The 25,931-nt window shown below is 37.6% G+C and overlaps 1 long non-coding RNA gene across 2 annotated transcripts; it reads right to left on the bottom strand.

The window, feature by feature from the left end:
* Positions 1 to 1,441: 1,441 nt before the first annotated feature.
* On the bottom strand, positions 1,442 to 24,040 carry LOC138151850 (uncharacterized). 2 transcript variants are annotated; one of them, XR_011165942.1, is made up of 3 exons: positions 23,947 to 24,040; positions 22,859 to 23,025; positions 1,442 to 2,149 (listed from the first exon to the last, which is right to left on the bottom strand). It is a non-coding gene; the product is annotated as an uncharacterized lncRNA (long non-coding RNA). The 2 variants fall into 2 exon arrangements; XR_011165941.1 differs by lacking the exon at positions 23,947 to 24,040 and having other exon boundaries at positions 22,859 to 23,143.
* Between the last annotated feature and the right edge of the window lie 1,891 nt (positions 24,041 to 25,931).

Here is a 25,931-nt window from a genome sequence, read left to right on the forward strand (position 1 = left end):
ATGTGATTGTGATAGAATATTATTATGCTATATTAAATGGCAAGCAGGATGATTTCAGCAAAACCTAAAAAGACTTATACTAATTGATGCAAAGCGAAGTGAACAGAACCAGGATAAAATTGCATACAGTAATAGCAATATTGTATAATGAAGAATTGTGAATGACTTAGTTATTCTCTGCTGTGTATAAGATAATCCTAAAGAACTAATGATGAAGCATGCTATCTGCCTCCAAAGAAAGAACTGCTGTTGTTTGAATACAGACTAGGGTATGCTATTTTTCACTTGCTTTCATTCATTATTTTTCTTTTATTCCAGTCTTCTTGTACAAAATGACTAATGTAGAAATTTTTTGCATGGTTGCACATTTATAACCCATGTCTGATTGCTTGCCTTCTCAGGGAAAGGAAAGGAGAGAGGAGGAAGGGAAGGACATAATTTGGAATTCAACACTTTAAAAAATACAAATGTTGAATATTTGTTTAAACATGTAATGGGAAGGGGGAGAAATAAAATAAAATGGATAGATAGGTAGGTAGGTGGATAGAGAGAGAGAGAGAGAGAGAGAGAGAGAGAGAGAGAGAGAGAGAGATATCTTCCCACCTTCACTCTCATCCTTCAATGCATTGTTTACATCACTGCTAGTCTTATATTTCGATTTGGTCAATCTTTGCTCAAACTCCTAAAATGTTTCTGTGCTGACTGCCAAGTAAAATTTCAAACATCTTAGGCTAGCATTCATCGTCTTTGTAATCTGACTTTTCCTTAGTATTCCAGCATTTTCTCCTCCTATTCCACTTCTTACTGCTCCCCTTCATTTATGCTCTGTTTCTAGATAAACTAATTCCTTTGTCCTCTATGTACCCGACATTTCTAGCCTGTAGAAGATTTCATGTTGGCAGGTGTGTGCTGTGTATAATCTGATATCACATTCCTTCTGTACGGTGAGCTTCTAGAGGGCATGGACTATGCCTCTTCTAAATATTTGCTGTATACTACAGTAAATCATTGCTTCACTTTCAGGTCAGTTCTAAATTGTTCCACCAGGCTATCTCATGTACTTATTAGTTGTGTAATTATTTTAAATTACTTAATTTTTTGGAGTCTTATTTTCTTCATCTGTGAAAGGGGATAATAATATAATACTTGTACTATCTGTCATATAATTTTTTGGAAGGAAGACATTTTAAATATATTAAAGCCCTGTGTAAATCTTCCAATATTTCACTGGATCTCTTATGCCATAGATAGGAGTATTTCTTCCAACAACCTAAATCCCAATCCATTCATGCCTATTTATTCTGTGTAACTCTTATCCATAATTATACCACTGGCATCGAATACAATATGCTGAAGGTCCTTTCTCTATTTCTTTTGGCATCATATGAATAATAATAATTCAGATAGGCTGTCCAAGTTATCATGAACTTGGTCTATGTGTTTAGAGCATCTTTTTTAGTTTAACATTTTTAATTGAATTGTTATACATCTTCTCTCATGTGGTGGGTAGTTGGTTGATCAATTGTTGTCCTTTGTTCTTGAAGAATACCAAAATGACATCAGTATTCTAGAGTCAATTGACAATGTGTCCAACTGTAGCTCAGTCAACCAGTATGAGCTTGAAGTGCTCTACCATAGTTTGGGCACAAATAGTCCATGTAAACATTTGAAGTGGATTCTCTAAATTTGCACATCTCACATTTCTTTTGAGCTACTTCAATTCTGCTTCCCTCACAGACCACAGAACCTTCTCTGCTGTGGGCATGCCATTCTGAGTGGTGTCTCTCATGTCACACAATCAGTTCCAAAGTTCTTAAGAGAGACTTTGAGAGTGTCCTCATATATCTTCTTCTGACCACCATGTGAGAGCTTGCTCTGTGTGAGTTCTTCATAAAATAATCTTTTTGATAAGTATATGCTTGGCATTTGAACAATGTGGCCAACCCATCAGAGTTGTGCTCTCTGCAGCAGTTTGAATACTTGGTAGTTCAGTTCAAGAAAGGACCTTAGTGTCTGGTATCTTATCCTGCAGGGTGATCTTCAGAATCTCCCTCAGATATTCAAATGGAAATGATTCAGTTCCTTGGCATGGCACTGGTAGACTTTCCAGGTTTCACAGGCATACAACAATGGGGTCAGCACAATAGCTCTGTAGGAAAGGAGAATGACAAGGCAATATATTGTCATCTTAATTATTTAACTTATAAGCAGACTGCATCATGTGAAATGCCAGGGTGGAAGAATCAAAAGCTGAAATAAAGTTTTTTGGAAGAAATGTCAACAATCTCAGATATGCATATGATACTACTCTGATGGTAGAAAGTGAAGAAGAATTAAGCAGTCTCTTTCTTGATGAGGGTTAGCAGAGAGTGTAAAGATGTATTGAAACTTCACAAAAACAAACCAACAAAAAATCTAAAATCATGATGACTAGTCCCATCATTTCCTGTCAAATAGAGGGAGAGGGAATGGATACAGTGTCAACTTTTATTTTCTGGGGCTCAAAGTTTATAGCAGATTGTGACAGCAGCCAGAAAATTAAAAAAAAAAACACAACAAGGTCCATATGGTCAAAGGTATGATTTTTCCAGTAGTAATGTGCAACTGTGAGAGTGCTGTAGAATTAATGTTTTTGAACTGTTGTGCTGGAGAAGACTTTTGAGAGTACCTTAGACAGCAAGGAGATTAAATCAGTCAATATTTCAAGAAATTAATTCAGGCTATTCAATAGAAGGTCAAATCCTGAAGCTGAAACTTAAATACTTTGGTCACATAATGAGAAGACAGGACTCGTTGGAAAAGACCCTGTTTGGGGAAAGATTGAAGGCAAAGGGTGAAGGGGATAACAGAGAATGAGATGGATAGGTAGTGCCATGAAAGCTTTGAACATGACCTTGGACAGACTTCAGGAGATAGTGAAGGATAAAAGGACTTGATGTCCTATGGTCCATGGAGTCACAAAGAGTCAGACACAATGAACATATGAACAATAATTTACATGTATGTGTTGGGGGGGAGGTAAAAGATCATAGGTACTGATGTACCTATTTCTGTTTTCTCTACAATAATAACAAGAAGGATAAGGTTAATTATGATAACAAGTGTAATGTAGAGGTATCATAGTGTAGTGGAGATGGTGTTTAGATTGGAGTCAAGAAGACCCTTCTTTGATGCTTACTACTTGTGTGACCTCAAATAATCACATAACCTCTCTTGTCTTCCATTTCTTCATTTATAAAACAGGCGACTTGGTATAGATGACCTCTAAGTTTCCTACTACCTATAAGCTTATTAACCTATGCTCCTAGAGTAGAAAATGCATTAGGGATACAGGAGATCTGTATGTGAATGCTGACTTACCATTAATTAGTAATAAGACCTTGGAAGAGTCACTTCTCCAATATTTTGTCCCAACTATTTCATCTGTAAAAATGAAGGGGTTAGACTTGATAATTCAGCTACAAATGTCTATGATTCTGTTATTCTAAGCAATGTATTTACTATAATTGAAGAAGTCAGAGAAAGAGTCAATTCACACTTCTTAAACCTAGTGCCTCAATGACATTGAATTAAAAGGTGTGGAAACAAAGTCCACCAGTCTGGATTTTGAATTCCATTTTCTAGGTTCAATTGTCTTTCAAAACAAAAAAACATGAATTAATCATATCCAAATGGAGAAAGAGGAGGGAAGGGAAAGCAGCAACAAAGAAAATGACTAACAAAATAAAGACACCTGACATCTTTGCTTCTTACATTTCTGTCGCCTCCTTGATCCCTTTGTTCCTAAAATGTTGCTCTATTGACGCGTGAATCTGTAACACTATTATTTCTTGTTTGTGGAACATTTGTAACTTAAGATATTTCTTGTCACTGTAGCTCCTCAAACTTAAAATGAGTAACAGAAGTGTATTAACACAAAAAGGATCAGGCAAAGTTCTGGAGAAAGATTTCCATTGCTCAACTCAAGAAGCAATTTTTTTTAAAGCATCCTCAGAAAATCCATTTATTGTGCATTTCTTGATAAAAACATGGTATGCTTCCCTAAGATCCTCTTTGTAGTCTCATCACAGGGTTAAAATGAGTGCATTATTGGCTGGCTGTCATTTGACAATGGTTACTGCTTTTAGCATGGCAGATATGTGTGTCACTCTAAGAATGGTTGAATTGTTTAGGTGGAAGGGTTAGCTAAAAAGCAGAAGCTGAAATTGACACTAGAATGGTGCTAAGAGAGTAGGAATCATGTGATTTTGAAACTTTCCTTTCAACTTTCAAAAAGCTTCAAGATAACTTTTGATCAGCTTTCTCTTTACCCTCCTGGGCAGATAGTAGGGGTTTTAATACTTTCAGAGATCCTTGGTTTGTTTCATCCTGGTAGATAGCAGTCATGATAGCAATAAAAATAGTGGGATGCGACTTCAGTTTGTCACTTGGAATTTCCATTGATAATGAAAAACATTTCCATCACCACAATTCATTACCTCCTATGGCTCATTGATATTGTATTGGTAATTGGTAATTCTACTAGTACTGAAATAGTCCCACAGATACTACCATCTCTATTCTTTCACCATGTATGATCCTATTATTACAGTACTACCACCACCACTAATAATAGGGTGTCAATTACAACTATATTGCTGCTATTATTTATTACTATCATCACTGGAGCACTGCTACAACTGCTGTTGCTTTATTAACAGCAATAAAGACAAACATATTTCACCATTTAAAAATGTATTTTTTAAAACTGAGAACTTACCAAACACCAAATCAACTATTTCCATATACAAAGTAAAACAAGAAAGGAGCATTAGACATAGAAGTTTAAGTCTGAATATATGCAGCTTCTTTTTTCCTTTTAAGTACACAATAATTTCAACACATAGTTGTGAACGTTTTTCAGCTTATCTGTTACTCTCTGTACATTTTATGCATTAAAACGATGCTTTCATGACTCTCTTTTCTTTTTGGGAGAGACTGCAGAAAGAGGATGGATGAATCTGTTGCTAACCCTCCTCTTTCCCAACTCCCTCTTGTCCAATAAAAAAATAAATACAAGTATAGTCAAATAAAACAAAATTTTATGTTGGACATGTCCAAAAATGTATGCTTCAATCTATACCCTGAGGCTTTTTTTTTTAAGTTCTCTGTCAGGAGATTAGTAGCATGCTTCCTCATCTGTTCTCAGGAATCATGATTGGTCACTGCATTAGAAAGAATTCTTAAATCTTTCAAAGTTGTTTTCCTTTACAACGTTCCTGTTATTATATAAATTTCTCTTTTTCTCACTTCAATTCACATCAATTTATACAACCTTTCTAGGGTTGTTCTGACACTGTCCATTTCTAATTTCTTATAATATAATAATGTTCCTTCATGTTTATATTCTACAACATTTAGAATTCCTCAACTGATGGGCCCCACCTTAACATGTAGTTTTTTGCTATAATAGAAAGAGTAGTTATAAATACTCTTGCTCCTATGGATACCTTTCTTCTTTCTTTGATTTCCTTATATCATACATCTATTAATGAGGTTACCTACCAGACCACAGGATAGGCCCACGTTAAGTGATTTGGAGCACATAGTTCCAATTTGCCATGCACAAGGATCAGACAAATTCATAGATCACCAACAGTGCATGTCTCTTTTCTTGCATCCCCTCTTGCAGTTATAATTTTATTTTCCTATCACATTTGCCAGTGTGATGGGTTTGAGGTAGAACCTGAGAGTTGTTTACATTTACATGTCTCTAATTATTAGTGGGGCAGCTAAGTGGCACAGTAGATAGAGTGTTAGACCTAACTCCACGATGACTCATCTTTCTGAGTTCAAATCTGGCCTCATACAGTTAGTAGTTGTGTGATCCTGGACAATCACGTAATCCTTTTTGCCTCAGTTTCCTCATCTGTAAAATAAACTAGAAGAAGGAAATGGCCAACCATTCCAGTATATTTGCCAAGAAAACCCAAAGTGGGGTGACAAAGAGTCAGATACAACTGAAAACAACTAAACAACAAGACAAATTATTATTGACTTCATGATGTTTAAAGCACTTTCAGCTATCTTTGATTAGAATCACAGAACCTGAGTTTTGAGATTCAACTCATGCTTCAACTAATATGATTTCCCAGCTTAAAAAAAAGGATCTTCTCAATAAAACCCTTGAAAAGCATTTATCTAGGTTCTGAATTTAGGTTATAATTGAACACTTACAGTGATGGTCAACTTATGTTATTTCATGGGATCCATCTAACAACTCTTTAAGGTAGAGAGTACAGATATTACTATTATTAGACTATAAGACCCTTAAGGTCAGGGGTTTCTATGTTCCAATCAAACTGGATTAGTTTTGTGCTCCCTAATCTCATTTTGCCATTTTCCATCTCTACACCTTCTTTTCCACTTGGGACTTATTCCCTCTTAATTGTATCTAGGTGAATATTTTCTATATCTTTACAGCCTCAAATGCCATCCTTTCCATGAAATTTCCCTTAATCCCACCAGCTGGAAGTATTCTTACACGACTCAATTCTTACAGCACTCTCATTTGATTTTGACACACTTTTCCTTGGAGAACATTTATTTATTTATATGTCTTGAGGCAACTTAGTGTCATAATGGATAAAGCATTGGACTTGGAATCAGGAAGACTTTAGTTTGGTTTTTACCACAGACACTTAATAGCTATGCAACACTGGACAAGTCACTTAATATCTCTCAGCCTCAATTTCCTCATTTGTAAAAAAGAGAAAACAATAGCATCAAATTCTCAGAAGAATGTTGTGAGGATCAAATTAGATTATATATTTAACACAATTCACAAACCTTAAAGTACCATATAAATGTTAGGTATTATTATTGTTTCATTATTATTATTTTCTCCCTGCCCCAGCACCTCCCTTTAGACTTCCCATCAGTGTGAAATCTTTGAGGGCAGGAACTATGTCATTTTTCATAGTTCTAGTCCCAGCACAATACTTTGCATATAGTAGGTGTTTTAATAATCCTGAATGAATAAGGTTTTGCAGGTCCAAACTAAAAAGAACCTTATCCAGCCTCAGACGCTTAACACAAAAACTAGCCGTGTGACCTTGGGCAAGTCACTTAACCCCAAATGCCCTCCAAAAATGTATAAAAAGAACCTTAAAAATAATCCAATTCAACCCACTAACTTCAGAGATTAGAGAACTAAGAACTAGGTGGGCAGGGGGAGAGAAGCATGGGGAGGAGAGAGAAAGAGAAAGAGAAAGAGAGAGAGAGAGAGAGAGAGAGAGAGAGAGAGAGAGAGAGAGAGAGAGAGAGAGAGAGAGAGAGAGAGAGAGAGAATTTTTAAAAGTTGCACAGTAAGTAAGCAATACAACTCCATCAGAATTTTTGTCTCTTGACTCCCATGTTGGTTCTAGCATCCTTTATAGGTTATATATGAAGTTCTCTCACCTCTCTCAGAATCATAGAATCATAGATAATAGAGCTGGATTCAGCTTTATAAATAATCTAATCCTAAAAAAAACAAATAAGGAAACTGAGGTCCATAGAGGAGAAGTGACTTTTTCCAAGATTTACAGAGACATTGCAAGTACAGTGGTTGAACCCAGGTCATCTAAATACAATATTTCAAAGGTTCAGCAATTCATTCAAAAGACAATCCCTAATTTCTCAGGAATAATATCCCCATATCTGATGCTCCCTGGTGCATTTCTGTTAATATGTTTTCCTGTTAGATACCCCACTTGGGGAAGTGGTCTGTCAGCTAGTAGACAAAGCAAGCCCAAAGTCCAAGCATTTCTCTCTGCGGAATTAGGGATATTTCTTCACTAAACTCCCAGTTTTGACAGGTCCCAAAGAGAGCCCTGTCATAGCTAGAGTCTGCCTCCATCCATTCAATGCCCTTGGAGAAATTCCCTCCATGTCTGTGTTAAATAATTTTTTTGTGTGTGTTTTGGCTGAATCAGCAGTTTACAGCCTCCTGGCAAACTCAATCATATTTGAAAATGAGGTTTTAAAAGAACAAGTACCAGGAAAGTGTAAACTGATTCAGTGGCAAAATTAATAGACTCTTAGATTCATAGAATTATAGGATTATAGAGTTGGAAGGGACCATAGAGGTCATCTAATGCAGAACCTTTATTCAATAGATGAAGAAATCAAGGCTCAGCAACATTCAGCATCCTGGACAAAGTCACATGATAAACCACTGTCAGTGGTTGGAATATAACCCTGAGTTCCAGTTTCTAATCCAGTGGCTTCCTTTCAGTGAAAATATACAGAGAGTGAAATATATAAGGTCTCTCCTTCCACTAAAGTCCTACCTTAATGGCTCATTGTAGCACAAAGATGACCCTGCTATTTCATAGGTTATGCTAGCAGGGAACAGGCTCTTTTAGGGTCAACAAAGCAGGAAAGGCTCATCCTTACTGAAGATTGGAATGCTCCTGACCAGAAAGCTTATTAGTTGATGAATTAATTTGGCAACAGCATCTTAGGAACACTTTCTTTTTTGAGATAGATTTTTTATATTACCCAAATGTCCTCCTTTGTCACTCTCTCCTTCCAGAGAAACATCCCATTTAGCAAAGATTTTTTTCAAAAGGAAAAAAAAAAGAAAAGAAAAAATCAGCACAACCAATTAATACATTAAAAAATCTGAACATATATGCAATCTTTTACACTTGTGGACTCTCCACCTGAACAAAGGAATAGGGAAAGATGCCATAGACTCTTCTAAGATGTTCAGATGGTCTCAGTCTTTATTGGTAGGGGGAGTGAGCACACTGGTGAAATCACAGATTCTTGAATCAATCAACCAACAAGTATTGATTAGTATTAATTAAGCACCTACTAAGGGCTAGAGACTCTGGTAGGTACTGAGGATACAAAAACAAAGAATAAAGCAATCTCTATTCTCAAAGAAATTACCTTCTATTGGAACAAACAATAAACAAATATAAGTATATACAGAACAAATATAAAGAGAACAAATACAAAGTAGTTAGATAAGAAGGATGCTAGCATTTGAGGGAAATAGGAAGACTTCATGTAGAGGGTGGTACTTGAACTGCATCTTAAAGGAAGAAATTCTATGAGATGAAAGTAAAGAAAAAATACATTCCATTCATGAGGAAAACTTGGCATTGGAGTTCTGTGTGTTCTCGTTGGGAGGGTATTCAAAGTACAGGAAGGGGAATAATGCATAATGAGAGTAGAAAAATCTGTTGGGATGAGGCTATAAGACCTCTAAAAGTTAAACAGAAGAGGTTAGATTAGATCCTGAAAGCAACAGAGAGTGGTAGAAAAATAGGCAGTAATTTTAGATAGGACATCAGAGCTCAATAGCACCTCATCAAGCCTAATTCCACATTACAGAACTGAAGATGATCCCTTCATTGTGTTCTGCCTTGTTCAGGCCATATATGGAACAATCTATTTCTAGGCTCCACATTGTAGGAAATACATTGTCAAGGTGAAGCATATCCAGAGGCCATAGGCTTACAATGATCAGTTGAAGGACATGATAAGTTTAGCCTGAAAAAGAGAAAAACAGAGGAGAACATGAAAGCAACCTTTCAGTATTTGAATGACTGTTAGACTGTCACATGGAGAAGGAACTAGACATATACTGTTTGTCCCCAGAGAGCAGACCTAGGAGCAATAGGTAAAAGTTGCAGCTAGGTAGATTTAAGTTTCATGTAAGGAAAAACATCCTTATAATTAGACCTATTCCAAAATGGAATGGACTTCCTTGGAAAGTAATAGATGATCTCCCTCATTAGATGTTTTCAAATGAAGGCTGGGTGATCACTTGTCAGAGAAGTTGTAGAGGGAACTCTTGGTCAGATACAGGTCAAGCTAGAAGGACTTTGAAGTCATTTGAACACTGAGATGCTGTGATAGCTTTGGGGTTTGCTTGTTTTTATCATATTTTTTGAAAATCTTTTGACTTTACTTCTTCTTTGGTGTGTTTTTTCTAAAGAGAAAACCTGAGAATATAGGTAGGAATGATCACTGTAGTCAAACACTTGAAGGGCTCTGATTTTAAAAAAGAATTTGATTTATTTTGCATTTCTCCAGAGGGGAAAACTAGGGCCAATCAGAAAAGTTACAAAGAGACAGACTTTGAGTCAATAAAAGAAGGCTTTCTTGTCAATTAGAATTGCCCTCAAATGAGATGGGCTCCCTAGTGAGGTAATAAGCACTCCATCATTGAAAAGCACAGAATCACTGAATCTAGAAGTTGTAGTCAACCTTTCACCTAGTCCTAATCAGATATCCTATATTCAAAACCCCCTTAGGGATGCAGGTCTACTTTTTGCGTAAAGATCATGTGTATGGAGCAACCCAATATCTACCAAGGAGGTTCATACTAGTTTTGCATAATTCTAACTATTAGAAAGATTTCCCTTTCGTACAACTAAAAAGTGACTCTCTAGCTTCTATAAACTTATTCTAGTTTTGCCTTCTGGAGCCAAGAAAACATGTCTAATATCCCTTCTATTAAATATAAACTTCTTGAGGATGGGGGTTATCTCATTTTTATATTTCCATCAGTTCCTGAAACAATTTAGATGCTTCATAATGTCTGGGTTTAAAAAAAATAGTATTTAACTGACTCCACATAACAAGCCTTTAAATATGTGAAGAGTTATCAGGACCCTCCTTAATTTTCTTCATTCAAAATCTGCATTTTTTTCTAATCAATTGATGTTCATATGTCACAGTCCGGAAGATCTTTTTTTATTTTTTTTTTGCTTTTTGGAGGGGGGAGGGCAGGGCAATTGGGGTTAAGTGACTTGGCCAAGGTCAAACAGCTTGTAAGTATTAAGTGTTTGAGGCCATATTTGAACTCAGGTCATTCTGACTCCAGGGCCGGTGTTTTATTCACTGTGCCACCTAGCCACCCCAAGTCTGGAGGATCTTGATCATCCATTTGGCTTCTTCAGTGTTCTAGTAGAAATATTAATTCATGCTAGTAAAGATGTTAGATGACTATCAAATAATCAACGGAAAAAAATATTTATTAAATTCCTACCCTATGGCAACTCTGTGCTTAATACTTGGAATACAGAGATAATACTCAAGCATTCTCTGTCTTCTAGATGTTGAGAGTCATTCAGAGGTGAGGCAACATGTTTACACAGAAATATGAGCAAAATAAGCATAGGCTCAATTTTTAATGGAAGAGGGCACTACTAGAACACTGAGTGACTACTTTCCCTGGGGCCAGCTAAGTGGCACAGGGGATAGAGTGCTGGGCCTGGAGTGAGGAAAACTCATCTCCCTGAGTTCAAGTTGGGTCTCAGATACTTAATAGCTGTGTGATCCTGAGCAAATCACTTAACCCTCTTTGTCTCAATTTCCTCATTTGCAAAATGGGCCAGAGAAGGAATGGCTAAGTACTCCAGTGTCTGTGCCAAGAAAACCTCGAATGAGTCATGAAGAGTCAGACATGACTGAAAATGACTGAACAATAACTTTCCCTGAATGTTGTAAGAGGCAATTGCCTATCAGGTAGGCAACAGTTAAGCTAAAAGACTTTTAAAAAGTCCTCGCTATGGGAAGCAACCTAATACTGAGGAAAATGTTGTGGAAATAGAAAGAGGGGACTTGAGTTCAAATTCTGACTGTCATTTATCATCTTTATAATCTTGGGTAATTTACTTAACCTCTCTAGTATTCAGTTTCCTCATCTTTGACAATATAACCTATAAGATTCCTTCCAGCACTAAATCCAAGATCTTATAAAATGTCCTAAATATCCATTGTTTCTAGGTGTGACTCCTAATCCCTTGTCCCAGAAAATTTAAGGAATCACATAACCATCTAACCCAGTCAGTTCATTTTGTAGATGAGAAAGCTGGGGCTGACGGATATGAAATAAATTGCCCAAGGTAGAAGAGATCAACTTGAGCCTAACTCTTCAAAATAAAAGTCCAAGGGGCAGCTAGGTGGCACAGTGAATAGAGTCAGGAGGACCTGAATTCAAATCTGGCCTCAGACACAACACAAAACTAACCGTGTGACCTTGAGCAAGTCACTTAACCCCAATTGCCCTACCTTCCCCCTTCCAAAAAGCAAAAAGAAAAATCTAAAAAAAAAGTCCAATCTTCTTTCATCATATTATCATTCTGTATTTCTTCTAATTGGTAGAAATAATAGTTCTCAGAACAATTTTAAATAGAAATCTACAAAAGCATATTTCTCATTGAGTGTTTTTATTGATGAGAAGAGAGTAAAAATATATAATAAATAAATGGTATAAATAAATAATCTGGAGAACAAATCAAGAAGAGAAAATATAATAATAATTTGACTACTATGATAAAAAAGAATCCTTATAAAATAATATAAGAAATAATTAAAGAAAATTGTCCTGAAGTATTAGAACAAGCAGAAAAGTAGAAATAGAAAAATCCACAAATCACCATCTGAAAGAGATCCTTTGAGGAAAAACTACAAGAATATCATAGTCAAATTCTGAAACCCCCAAGTTAAGGAGAAAGTATTACAAACAACAAGACAAGAATCAAATATGATGGTGTCACAATTAGGATTACACAGCAGCAACTACACTAAAAGTTCTTGGAACACCATATAATAAAGAGCAAAAGAACTGGGGTTATAGCTGAAAATATCAAATCCAGCAAAGTATAATCCTGAATGAAAAAAAAGGCATTTAATGAATTGACAGACTTTCAGGATTTTATTGCAAAATGACCACAACTTAATAGAACACTTGACATACAATATCCAAGAGAAATATAAGGTAAACATCAAAGACTAATTATGAGGCATTCAATAAGGACAAATTGTTTACTTTTTGTATGTTGAAACATAAACTGTATTCTAAGATTGTCATTAGTAATTGGGTAGTTCAAAAGAAAGAGTAGGGTAAAGCTAAGTATGATGTGATTCTAAAAAGCAAAATGATGTAGGAAAAGGTAAAAAGAGTAATTATCTCATACAAATGCAGGATAAGAGGAAGAACTGATACAGAGGAATTAGATGGGGGAGGGGGACAGGTAGTTCTGGAATGCTTCTCTCACTGGGAATGGGTTAAAGAGGGAACTGTATGTATATATGTATGTATGTATGTATGTATAAAAGTTTTCTCCATTCAGAAAGAAAAAGGAGGGTAAGGGGATGGGAAGTGGGGAGAGGACAAGGGAAGGATTCTTGGAGTTAAGGAGTGTAAAGCTAAGCACAAACAGCTTTCCAGAGAACTGCTGCTGTGAACAGCTTTCAAGATTCTGATTACACAGTATAGGAAACTCTCTATTTGTTCAGTAACAAACTAAGACAAAACATTCAAAGAAAACCAAGGTACAGCATTCACAATGTTACAACTTATCACTAAAATAGCCACATTGTTTAAAACTATGTGACCACTTTGGTGAAAACTAGGTACATTCATTTAGTAAGTCCTTCATTTAGTAAAACCTTCTTAATTCAATCACCCTTAAGGAGGCAAGCCTCCTTGACACAAAGTACAAAGGTCAAAGTTCTCTTTTAAACAAGGTGCATTCATTTAGTCAATCACAAAGTTCACCCCTAGGTCACAATTAAATTACAATATCATCAGTCATTACTCAGTACCCTCTTAAGGGGTAGTGTAAAGTACAAAGGCCATCCACCCTTAGGTCACAAGTAAGTTACAATTTCATCTGTCTGCAATAAATATGCAAGGAGAGGTTTTTTCATCTTGATTTGAGGCAGGCTCTCAGCTTTTGTGGTTCCTCTTCCATGGTCCCAGCTTCTGCCCAAATCTAAACAACTGCCACCTGAGTTCAAAGGCAGAAAGCTCCCAGTTCCTTGTCTATCTCTCTGTGCAGTTTCTGTTCCATATTGAAGCTCACAGTGTCTAATCCCCCTCAAGTCCTTATTCAAATACCAGGAAACTGAGTCCCAGAACCAGAAAGAAAAAGTCGTTACAGTAACTATGAAGTTGGTATACATGGTTAATGCAGTGAACACCCACATTCCCAAGCCTTCACAACAGAACAGGTTCCCTCAAGCAGGGATCAAGGTCACTCATGGTAGCTCCTCAGCCTGGTTGTAGGAAGCTCTCATCAGAAGTTCCAAGTAGAAAAGTCTCAGCAGAAGCTCTGTTTTCAAAATCAAAATCACTTTCCGCCCTCTCCTCCTCAGCCTCCGCGTAGCTTGTTCCTAGAAGTTCTGCCTCAGTTCTCATTTCTTCTCTCAGTTCCTCTCGATTCTCAGTTCAGTCCTCAGTCCAGCAGTAGCAGCCCAGCCTCCACACACCCCCTGAGAGAAATTCTGGCCTCTCTGAGCTTGGGTTTTTCCTTATATAAGGTATTAGTTCTTCCCTGTTTCGCCCCTTCCTGTTACAATAGGAAGTTCCTCCCCCTGTGGGATTCACAAGTTCTGAATTGTAATACTTGATAAAATCATACTGGAAACAAGGTGCTAAGTGTTTGCCAATATAAGGGGACCTTCAAATTACATTATTATTACAAGGAGTAGGAAGGCAAGTTAGTAGATAGAAGTAAAGTAGAAGAGTGAGTAGGGATAGGAAAAGGGTGAGGATAGTGAGGAAAATTGGAAGGAGGTAGATTCAATAGTACCAGACCTTAAAACTATATTATAAGGTTAGAGCAGTTTTGAAGTATAAAATGGATAATTTTGATTATTTTGAATTAAAATTTTCCTATATAAATAATGCCTATGTAGCCAGGAAGAAATGGAATGCAGAAAATTGGGAAAAAACCCTCATAGGCAATCTCCCAGACAGGATGTGATTGTGTTGGAATATTGCTGTGGTGCAGGATATGATGAGCTGGTGGATTTAAAAACTTAGAAAGACTTGGACTTATGAAAGAAGATGCTATCCACCCACAGAAAAATAGATGACAAGTGAAAATAAGTATAATATATCTTATATATGTGTGTTTGAGTGTATATATATGTATGTTTATACAGATCTATGTATATGAGAATGTGTATGTATATTTAATTGTAGCCGGGGCAGGGGTTGAGGAGAAAAATAAAGTAAGAGTGTATAACATAGAACAAAATAAAACATATAAGGAAACCAAAACAACAACATCAGAAGGACAACTTCAAAAATAATGTGTAATATTCATTATGTAGGTTTTCTTGAAATGGAAATTTATTATTAATATTGAATCCTCTCATGTTCTGTGGTGTACATGACAATATTTTTTTTCTTTTCTTACTTTGTATTTAAGTTTAAATAACTTAAAAACTAAAAAAAGTAGAAGGAGGAGGGGGAGGAGGAGAAGAAAATAAGAAAGGATGAAAAGATGGAAGGATGAAAGGAAGAAGGAGGAGGAGGAGGAGGAGGAGAAGGAGAAGGAGAAGAAGGAGAAGAAGATTGACAAAATCATATTTGTTTTTGATGATGGACCTTTTGACTGTACCAAGGACTTTTTTTTTTGCCAAGTACTTTATTTTCCTTAGTGTCAGTAGCTGGAGGTGCTGAGAAGGCAGGGGCTGCCAAATAGCATGTATATAGGGGCTGTTTGCCTGGACCATGACCAGAAAAAAGACCAGTGGTCCAGGAGTGCCTTGCCCGTTGGTGGCAATGTGTAAGCAGTTGGGGTTCACGAAGATGGAGGGAAGGCCACCTCTTCACAACTCATGTCCCTCAATCTGAGATGTCCCTTGTGGAGAAGGACAGATACCTTTGAGTCCACTGAAAAGATGATTCTATTCATAATCTTCCTGAGCTCTGTGTCCTGGACTGTCTCCATTAGGATCTGAGAGGAAGTGGGGAGAAGGTAGGGGCAGTGTTTTGAGTTGACTGGCACATTTTACTCCTGTCTAGCTTTCTATGTATCCGCTACTTCAGCCACACTGACTTGTCCACTCTAATTACAGCAGTTTGTGGTGGTAGTGGTGGGGATTGTAGGCCATTTCTCCATCATGGTAACTACCTTTAATGACAACCTTAAGAGCAGTAAGATGAGAAAAATAGTTATTTGTTTTCTTCCCAAAAATGTTACAGTATCACTTAGGATTTATTCTCAATTAATGAATGAAAGAAAAATCATTAAGTGTTCCAAATGCTGTGCTTAATGCTGCCGATACCAAACAATACAAATAAAATGAAATAAAATAGTCCTTGCACTCAAAGACCATATATTCTATGGGGAGACAACATGTAGATTCATAAATACATTTAAAATAAACACAATGTAATTTGGGGGGGAGGGGTTTAGTTAATAGTTTCTGAGGGGTAGAGTGGATAGGAAGGTCTCATGTTGAAGATACCACTTGAACAGAGAGCTATGAAGGAAATGAGGGATTCTAAGAGGGTAGAGGTAAAGAAGGAGTTCATTCTAAGTATAGATGATTGACAGCAAAAACTCATGGAGATAAGAGATGGAGTGGCTATGTGAGGAACCATAAGAATTCTGTTGCATGTATCATCTGAATTTCACAAAAGAGGAAGCTCAGAGGAAAGTGCCACCCACCTTTAAAGAACTAGTAATTGTTGGAGTCAGTATTTGCTCCAGGGGTGGGGACCCTGCAGCCTTGAGGCCACATGTGGCCCTCTAGGTCCTCAAGTGCAACCTTTTGACTGAGTTCAAGTTTTACAGAACAAATCTTTTTATTAAAGGGATTTGTTCTATATAGTTTGGATTCAGTCAAAGGCCTCACTTGAGGACCTAGAGGGCCACATGTGGCCTTGAGGCTTCAGGTTACCTGGCCCAGTATCTTTCAGGGTAACTAGAGAAGTCAAAGAATCTATACATTACATCTGGTTATACAAATAATTGATCTAATTTCAGCTCTAGTAGTTTTAATTGCTATTGTCTCCCCTTTCCCTTTCTACTCCCCCATCATTAACCAAACTCCTGGAAGGTAAATCAGCAAAAGCAATGAGCCATTAAAAAAAACAAACAAACAAACAAATTTCTCCTGGCTTTTTTTTTCTTCTGAACTCTTTGTTCTATCTGCACTAAACTGATAAACACTGGTTAGCCTCACTATATAGCTGGGGAAAACAAACAAACAAACAAGCAAACAAACAAACAAAAACTTTCCTAGATGCCTGTTGTGTGCTGAGAGCAATCAATATTAAGCAACATTTAGATAAGATATAAGGTACCTACTTGGTGTAGTGCACAGAGTGCTGGGCCTGAATTCAGGAAAGGTCATCTTCCTGAGTTCAATTCCAGCCTCAGACACTTACTAGCTGGGTGACTCTGGGCAAGTCACTTAAACCTGTTTGCCTCATTTTCTAATCTGTAAAAGGAATTGTAGAAGAAATGCCAAACCACTCTCTGCCAAGAAAGTCCCAAATGGGGTCTTTTCAGGCACAACTGAAAAATGACTGAAAAACAATAGATAAGATAAGGTCCCTATATTCTTAAAAGAGACTAAATTGTAATAGGTCATGTGATATAGACTACCCACAGTCCAATGGAAGGAAAGACGCACACAGAGTCAGGAAGACCTGAGTTCAAATTCAGACCTAGACACTTAGTAGCTATATGACCCCGGGCAAATCACTAAACCTCTGTTTGTCTCAGTTTCTTCAACTGTAAAAGGGAAATGATAATAATAATAATAACACCTGCCTCCCAGAGTTGTCATGAGGCTTAAGTGAGATGAGATATTTGTAGTGTCTGGCACATTACAGGTACTTAATAAATGTCTATTTCCTTCCTTTTTAGAAGTCAACTAGTATAATCTTTTTATTTTACAGAAGAGGAAATTGAGGGCCAGAGAGAGAAGTGATCTATCATAAAACACACAGCAAATCAGTTCTCCTAACTTTTAATCCAGGACTGATCCCACTACACCACTGGTATCTGAGGTCAGTGGACCAATTTGTACCTGAGGGGAATGTTCCATGTTCAACGTACACGCCCACTGTCCTTGTAACATGATTAGTGTTCAGCCCCAGGCTCATAATGCTCATTCCAACTCTCAAAGCTTAAGGACACAAATCAGGAAAAATATAGCAACAAATCATTCCTCTAAATAAAAAGGTCAACTGGTATTAAATTAGTTCATTTACAGAACTCATTGAAATTAGCAGTGTGTTCTTAAATTGCTTCTTGATTGAGGACATTTGCTTCATTAATCCTAAACAACTTCAGAAAACCATTAAAGTCTAAGAGAATAATGACCAAGGGAACAAGACACACAACATGTCATGCCATAGAAGCCACATGGTATTTTAGGAAATTGTGCACATTTTGTTGGTCAGTTGAGGGGTAAGCTGCAGATGCTACCATTAGGGCTGAGGAGGGCAGTACATTTGCACTCTTTTCTTGGGCAGGGAACATGGCCATTTTTCCCCCACTAATCTCCTTATTGGAAGGGAAATTGACGAAAAGGTTCAGGAAACTGAAAGCTATGTGGTTGCTCTTCAGTCACGTTGGACGCTTCATGACACCATTTGGAGTTTCCTTGGCAAAGACACTGGAACAGCTTGCCATTTCCTTCTCCAGCTCATTTTACAAATGAGGAAACTGAGGCAAACAGGGGTAAGTGACTTGCCCAGCTAGTTAGTATCTGAAGTTGGAATTGGACTCAGCTCTTTCTGACTCTAGAGCCTGTCCTCTATCCACCTAGCTTCCTGGTGCCCCTAGCTATAGGGTTGGTCTGAGAAACAGAATGGAATGTCTCTCTTTCAAGTTTCTGATGAGCTGAACTGAGATGTTCTGAGACTTTACAAAAAAGATAACAATCTTTCAAATACAACACATCCTTTTAAAGCACCATTCGGTGTAATGTCCTCTAAGAAACTTTCCTTTCTCCACACAGTGGATTCCATGTTTTCCCTTTGTACTTCATGTATACAGTAGCACATCCTTTGAATCCATTTATGGCCATAGTAGATAGATAGGTGATGATGATAGAAAGAAGGAAGGAAAGGAGTTTACATTCTAATGGATATAGACAACTCACAAAGAGAAATCGGAAAAGGAGAGTTTCCTGAAAAAGGACAAAGGTAAGGACAGGGTAAGGAGACATATGCTGACATAAGGAGACAGATGCTGAAGTTCATCTAGTCATGAGTGAGGTGAAACATTGCTAGGAATCTTCCTAGAATGGTGATCCTGGAGAGGTTTCAAACTCAACTAAATTTAAAGGTGAGGAAACTGAAGCTTAGATGGAAAATGAATTGCCTGCATCTACAATGAATCTCCTCCCTAGTGTGATAGAAAAGAAACATCATCCTTAAGCAGAGGACTTGAAGTTCAGTTGACATTTACTAATTGTGTGAGCCTGGGAAAGCTGTTAACCACTCTGAGCCCTAATGTCCTCACTTGTAAAGTGAGAGGGTCAGACTAGAGGGCCTATGAGGTACCTTCCAGCTCTAAATGTGCAGTCATCATCTTCAGATAGCACTTCCTTCTGTACAGGGCTCGGGCACAGAAATGATGCTGGGTATTATGTTTAGCAGTGTTTTGATGACAGTATATATGTATACTGAATTAAAAAACCTGTGAGACCTGGGACCATTTCTAATCCAAATGATGTATGTCTCTTCAACTTTCACCACCACCCCCCCTTCCTCCTCCTCATCTCCACACCACAAGGTTACCTGCCCACAGTAAACAGTTAATGATTGTTCATTCTATTGCATTGGACTTGATTGAATTGCAGTTCTCTATGTTGAAAAGTGTCTGGAACCCTTCCCAAAAGATACAGGGCCCATGTGAATGGAGTAACCAAGACAATCTTCTAATATAAAATCAGAGAAGGTTAGAGGTGGGAGGGATCTTTAAAATATCTAGTTCAATTCCCTCATTTTACATTAAAATGATAAATATTAGTATTTATATATAAATTTAAGTTTTGCAAAATATATTATAAGTATTATTTCATTTGATCCTCACAACCCTGGGAAGTAGATGCTGCTATTATGTACATTTTACATATGAGGAAACTGAGGCAGAGGTTAAATGACTTGCCCAGGGTCACAAAAAATAAGAAATGTCCAAGGCTAAATTTAAACTCATGTCTTCCTGACTCCAGGTCTAGCACTCCACCCACTATTTCATGTCCGTATGCCTGCCTGTAGATAAGGAGAAGATAATCTAGAAAGAAGTCACATAGCTAGTGGCAAAGCCTCCTTCAGAAACCAGGTCTGGACTCTAATAAATGACTATATTTACATAATCTCTCTCGTTCTTTTTTTTTTCCTAAAATCAATGAGATTATCTGAGTTTCTGGGTCCAGACTTACTAACAATCTTGTCTTGGAAAGAAAAAAGCTCTAAGTGAAGAATCCAGCTCTGTGTGTGTGTGTATGTGTATGTGTGTGTGAGAGAGAGACAGAGACAGAGGCAGAGAGACAGACAGAGACAGACAGAGAAAGATAATTAATAAGAATTTATTAAACTCTTACTATGTGTCAGGCACTATGCTAAGTGCTAATGATACAAAGCAAGGAAAAATAGTCTCTGTCCTGGGGGAAGTTCACATTCTATTTAGGGACAATCACAGACATATAAGAGAGAAAGCATAAAGTAGTTTCTAGCATGATTTTTTAAAATGACATTTCCAATTAGGGTTTTCTTTCTTTTGAAGCTTCAGATTTGAGTTTTAAGAGTGTGTGGTCCAGGAGAAAAGTCTAGAATGAGGAAAATGTTGATTCTGTCATATTCAGAGCAGGAGAGATCATCTCTGAGATACTGTGTTCAGTTGTGCATGGCATATACATACATTTTAGAAAGGATATTAAAAAAAAAAAAGAAAACAAACCTGGAGCCTGTTGAGAAGAAGGTGACCAGCTTGGTGAGGGATCTCAAGACTAAATCAAAAGAGAGTTTGTTGAAGAAATTGGGCATCTTTAGCTTGGAAAAGAAAATATTTATGAGGAATATGATAGCTATCTTTGGATATTTGAAGGGCTGTCATGTGGTCAAGTGATTAGACTTGTTCAACTTGGTCCTCTAGAATGGAAATTAGAGGGAGATACATTTTGGCTCAAGATGAGAAAATAATTTCCAAAATTTGAGGCTTCCAAAAGTGCAATGCTTAATCTAAGGAGTTGGTGGATTCTCCTTCAGTCATCAACTTCAATTAGAGCAAGTATTCTTAACCTGTGGTCCATGCAATAGCAACAACAACAACAACACATTTATAAATATTTCAATATGGGGGTGGCTAGGTGGCGCAGTGGATAGAGCACCAGCCCTGCAGTCAGGAGGACCTGAGTTCAAATTTGGCCTCGGACACTTAACACAAAAACTAGCTGTGTGACCTTGGGCAAGTCACTTAACCCCAATTACCCTCCGAAAAATAGAAATAAATATTTCAATATGTTGGTTTCCTTTGCCCTTCATTTTAAGCATTTAAAAACATTAAAGAGGTTTCATCAAACTGCCAATGGAGTCAATGACACAAAAAGGTCAAGGGTCCTAAATTATAAGCTGAATGATCCCTTGTTATAGATAATATAAAGGTGATTTCTCCTTCACATAGGGCTTAGACTAGATGAATTCTGAGATCCCTCCCAACTTTGAGAGTGTGAATCTCTGACAAGGCATCTGTTGCTGCTCAAACTTTCTGCTTCATTGCCTTCCTACAGTAAGCAATTTGCAGGCCATACCAAAGTAAACAAATAAAAAACCCTAATAATTGTCACACCTCCTTAAAAAGCAAACACTGTATTCCTCAGACTGAGCAACCACCTTATTCATCAGATATGGCTCTAAATGACTTTTGGCTGTTCAGAGGATCAAGCATCCTCAATGAGTAAAGTCTTGTCAACACTTAGGTTATCAGTTCAAAATAATGGTTTGCAGACTGTGATTGTTCAAGTTTTTCTGACCCTTCACAACCTCATTTGGGGTTTTCTTGACAGAGATACTGGAGTAGTTTGCCATTTACTTCTCTAGTTCACTTTACAGATGAGGAAATTGAGGCAAACTTGGTTAAGTAATTTCTCCAGGGTAACACAGCTAGTAAGTATCTGAGTTCCAGATTGAATTCACAAAGATAAGTCTTCCTGATTCCAAGCCTAATCCACCTCACCACCTAGCTGCCTGCAGATTGTGAATACAATTTAAAAAATGCTTTCCAGACTGCTTTAATTAATGGAAACATTTATATAGAACTTACTACATGCTAGGTACTGTGCTAAGTGCTTTACAATTATTATTTCATTTTATCTTTAAAACAACCCAGGAGGTAGATGTTAATAAAATCTACATTTTAGAGATGAAAAAACTGAGGCAAACAGGTTTAAATGACTTGCCCCAGGTCACATAGCTCATGTCTGAGGCCAGACTTAAACTCAGGTCTTTCTGACTCCAGCTCCAGCACTCTTCAATGGGCCACCTAGTTGTCATATACAGCCTATAATAAATAATTGTTGAAATTAATTTGGATGGCTAAATTCTGCTATTTGTTAAAAATCAAATCAAATCAATTTCAACTATGTAACAGTATATAGTCCTCATCATAATGGGAACAAACGAATCAGCTTTAATTCCTTCATAACTGAGATCTAGATTCCAGAGGGAATCCAAGTAAGTTCTGAACTCCCTATTTCACTTAAAAATCTTCCCACTCTTACTTCTCCCCTAACTTTCTCCTCCTTTATAAATAAGGAACAACAAAAGTTTATGACCTTTGCTGGATTCCTACGGTTCTTGTCTTACTTTAATGAGAATTTGACTCTTAAGTTAAGGAAGTTAAACCCACAATGTAAATGATCTTTATAAGGAAGCACACAATTAAAGGATTTTGATAAAATGAGTATTCTATTGCTAAATCCAGCATTTTGCGGACAATTAACCCTACAACTGGGCCTACAATTGAAAAGGAAAAGAGGCTTATATGCATTGTCTTTGGTTCAAAGACAGTCTTTCTTACTCACCCCATACTTTTTCCATGAAACAAAAACCCACCTTTTAATTCCAATATTCTTCTGCTGATGTTCCTTTGGCTGAATCCCTGCAGTATCCAAAGGGTTGAGATGGGAATATCACAGGAAGGACAACAGAGAGGTTTATAATGGGTGTGAGCAGGTCTTAGCACATCATAAACAAGGAAGTATGAAGAAGAAGCAGGGTGTCTTTAAATAAACATCCCATCAGAGAAAGGGAGAGAAAGAGAGAGAGAGAGAGAGAGAGAGAGAGAGAGAGAGAGAGAGAGAGAATAGACTGCTCAAAAGCTAACCAATAAGCACTCTGAGGTCTATAATAATATGAATAATAATAGTATTTATACAGTCTGTTAAGGGGTTTGGAAAGTTCTTTACAGATACCTCATTTTATCTTCACCACAAGCCTGGGAGGTACACTATTATCTCTATTTCACAGAAAAGGAATCTGAGGCAGACATAGGTCAAGAGATAGTATTATAATCTTAGAAAAACAGAAATGCTACTAACACACTGAGAAGGTCCCTGTGGAAAACCAATGAGGGCCATGAAGAGGCATGACATAGGAGGGGTACACTTGGATAGCTTGTGAACTGCCTCATTGGAAGGAATGCCCATAGCAACGAGATCACAGATCAATTGTATACTGAAGTATACCACCACAGTTTTATAATGATTCTTCTTTCTTCCCATGAGAGGGATGGATGATGATTTCATTATAGCACCTCTATATTTGAGGCATTCTTTTAAAGAAGACTCAGTCAGATATCAGGTTAATCACTTAAGGTATTCCTTAGGCATCCCACACTATAAATCTGCAAGTCAAGCCTTACACATACATAAAAGATTTCCCGGAAGATTTCCCTTACTACGTGTTTTGGAATTAAAGACTAGGTAGCATAACCCAGTGTGTGTTCCCTCGAGCTCCAAGATTCAGTTTTTGAGTGTGACAGGTCCTAGGTCTTTTCAAAAAGAAAAAAAATGAGATACAATACTGAAATGGTTATTTTTTTTATGAACATTGCCTATTATATGGACATGGAGAGTTACTGAATACAAGCCTGCTAAAGACCTTACCCCATCCCAGACTCCCTCCTCTGCAACAAGACTTACAAATGTAAAAATTGCATCACTAAGTTATATTGCCCATTGGTCCAAACTGCTCCTGCTCAGGTTTCTGTCTTCTGCAGTGACAAGGGACATGTTTGGGAAGCAGATGATAATATTTCTCTCTTCTGTGGAGGGGTGGGGTGGGGGTGGGAGTGAAAACTTCTCAGAACTTCCCTCCTCCTTCCCCCACTCCTTCTTCTGCTGTTAATCAGCAGCAAGCACTTTAAGCAGGCTTTCAGATTTCCCACCTCTGCACGCCCCTCCTCCCTTTCTCTTGCTGTCAATCAGCCTCCTTGGTAGGCTCCTCTCTTGTTTACCATTGGGGAAAATGTTCATGCAGAGACTTGAGGTCTCCCCCACCCCAACCAATGGGAGAAGGGACCCCATTAGGGTATAAATTCTTGTTCTGCCTTTTGCAAAGTACCTCTTCCTCATGATTGGTCATGGGGAAGACTACCCTCTTCACCCAGCGAAGAAAATAAATTTCTGTTCCTATCCTAAGAGATCTCCATGTTCTTGATTAAATTTTATATGAGATTTTTCATCACACACACTTTCAATATCTAAATTTATGGAAATCCACCCCATCTCAAAAAATTCAATATAAACCTTTTCTATATCCATCTATGGCAGGGGAGGCAGACTTAACAACCCATATATAAATCCTGAATAGACAGATGAAGTCAGACAGTCAGGTGTATGTTTATGTGTGTGTGTGTGACACAGAGATAGAAAGAGAAAATGAAAAAATAGTATAGTATAGTCATTGGAAAGGGTGGGAAACCTGTGGTCTTGAGGCCACATGTTGCCTTGAGTGCAGCTTTTTTGACTGGGTCCATGTTTTAGAGAACAAATCCTTTTAAGTAGATTTGTTTTGTGAAGTTTGGATTCAGTCAAAGGGCTGCACTTGAGGACCTAGAGGGCCGCATGTGGCCTCGAGGCCTGGTAATGCCAGCAATGTGTGTAAATATTATTGTAACTCTACTACGCTTAATGTGTGCAAATATTGTTGTGACTCTGTTAAATTTTGTTTTCCTAAAAACAGAAACTGGTGAGGCTTGGAGTGGGCTAGTCCCCGTGCTCTGAGATATAGAACTGGAGCAGGGAGCCAGGCAAGAGCTGGCAGAACTGGCAGAGGAGCCAGGAAGTTTGGAAGTCAGCCTCCAGTTAAGATGAGAGGACTTTACTTGGCTACACGGTACTGACCAATGAGACAGCGACTTATTGTGTCCTAGGAGTGGATGGTGTTTGTACTTTTTGCTCATCCTCAAGGGTGATTGGCTTAAGGATGACTGGAAGCCAGTCTCCAGTCAGGAAGGAAGAAGACTCTACTTGGGTACTCTATATTGATTGGGGAGATTGTGACTTACTGAATGATATATTTTGTTTAAGACTCTGTGGCTACCTTAGTGATAAGTTGTTATGTTATATTGTTGTGAATATTGTGCTTTAGTTTCTTGAATGTTTTGCTCTAGTTTATTGCTGAATATAAATAGTTCACTATACTATGCTGTTAGATCTTTAAAGTTATTCACAGCAGCAGATTTCAGGAGAGCTATTTGTGATTGGCTTTTACAAGGCCACAGATTCCCCACCCCTGTCAGGGAAGAACATTAGTTTTGCAGATATTCTGTGGTTAAATCCAGGCTCTGCTACCCATTGCTACCACTAATAATAATGTGGGTTTAGTCTAGAGTTCTAGAATTGGAAGGGACCTTAGAGATTATCTAGCCCAATTCTCTCATTTTAAATATGAGGAGACTGAGGCCTAGTAAGATTAAGTGACTTGTCCAAGGTCACACACGTGGGCAAGTAACAGAGAAGGGAATCTGAATTCAGGTGCCAGGACTCCAAGTTTGGCACAGTAACATTGCATGTCATTCATAGAGGATGTTTAAATCTCATATGAGTCTCCTAATGGCCCTTGTAAGGTAAATATTACGGGTTGAGAAACCAATTTTACAGATGAAGAAATGGAGCTTTAGCAT

The sequence above is a fragment of the Petaurus breviceps genome, unplaced genomic scaffold (assembly GCF_028583685.1).
Source record: "Petaurus breviceps papuanus isolate PSGF00001 unplaced genomic scaffold, PetGlider_PUasm1.0 90919, whole genome shotgun sequence".
NCBI classification, from domain to species: Eukaryota; Metazoa; Chordata; class Mammalia; order Diprotodontia; family Petauridae; genus Petaurus; species Petaurus breviceps.